This window comes from Cervus canadensis, chromosome 12 (assembly GCF_019320065.1).
Source record: "Cervus canadensis isolate Bull #8, Minnesota chromosome 12, ASM1932006v1, whole genome shotgun sequence".
Taxonomy (NCBI): Eukaryota; Metazoa; Chordata; class Mammalia; order Artiodactyla; family Cervidae; genus Cervus; species Cervus canadensis.
In genome coordinates, this window is record NC_057397.1 from 7,955,796 (window position 1) to 7,956,884 (window position 1,089).

Genomic DNA, 1,089 nt, shown 5'->3' on the forward strand with positions numbered 1-1,089 from the left:
GGGAGGCCTCTTGGGGGCTATTGTTTGGCACTTCCTTTTCGGCAGGGGGCCTGGCTTGCAGAGCTGCCCAGGGTCTGGACTCTCCCAGAGGCGCCCAGGCGGGGAGTGCACTGCGGAACCAGCCAGTCGGTTAGTCAGTCAACACACGGGCTGGGCACCCTGAGATAACTCTGACTCAGTTCCTGCCCCCATGGAGATAAGGCTGTGATGGAAGACCCCGGAGCTAGATCACTTGGAACCGTCCAGAACTACTCAGGGGCCTCTTCCCACGTCCATGCCCACAGACCCTCCATACCCACAGAGACCACCAGGACTGTTGTTGCTTTAATTGTGATAAAATACAAATGACATAGAATTTGCCACTTTAACCATTTTATTTTATTTATTTATTTATTTTCATGGTAAAGGCTGCTTTATTGGTGGCAACTAGTACAAGTCAATAAATACTGATCCCCAAAGAACTCAGTTATGTATCAGATTACTGGTCCACAGGGAGCTGAATGGAATTGAACCAACTGATTGCTGGGAGGATAAACTGAAGTCAGTCCTGCTTCTTGGGAAATGAAGCCACAGCCAGTTCATACATGGCATATGCCGTCCCACCAACTGTAAGAATTATGGTGGCTCTATGCAGGAGGGCATCACCTATCCCACCCTTCAGAAGCACTGGATTCCATCATCCTCCTGAAACAGCTTTTGTTCCTCTGGAACCTTATTTTCAAACTGTCTGCATGAAGCAGTACTTATGGTCCTCTTAGCAATCTGACGGAGAGCCAGAAGATTCCATAGCATCTTGGCTCAGTTACTGCCCACCAACCGCGACAACTGACCGCCAGCAATGAGAACTCCACACGCCGGAACTGGAACTACCCATTTTAACCATTTTGAGTGCACAGCTCCGCGGCACTGAGCGGGCTCACCTCATGCATCGTCATCAGCCTCCACCTCCAGAACTCTTCCATTTTCCCAAACCGAAGCTCTGTCTCCATTAAACACTGGCTCCCCACCTCCCACCAACGCCCAGTACCCCCATCCCCTTTCCTGATTCCACAAATTTGTCTGCTCTAGGCACCTCACAGAAGTGGGATC

General features: G+C 50.4%; 1 pseudogene; it reads right to left on the reverse strand.

The window, feature by feature from the left end:
* Window positions 1-502: 502 nt before the first annotated feature.
* Window positions 503-865, reverse strand: LOC122451516 (annotated as a pseudogene).
* Window positions 866-1,089: the final 224 nt, after the last annotated feature.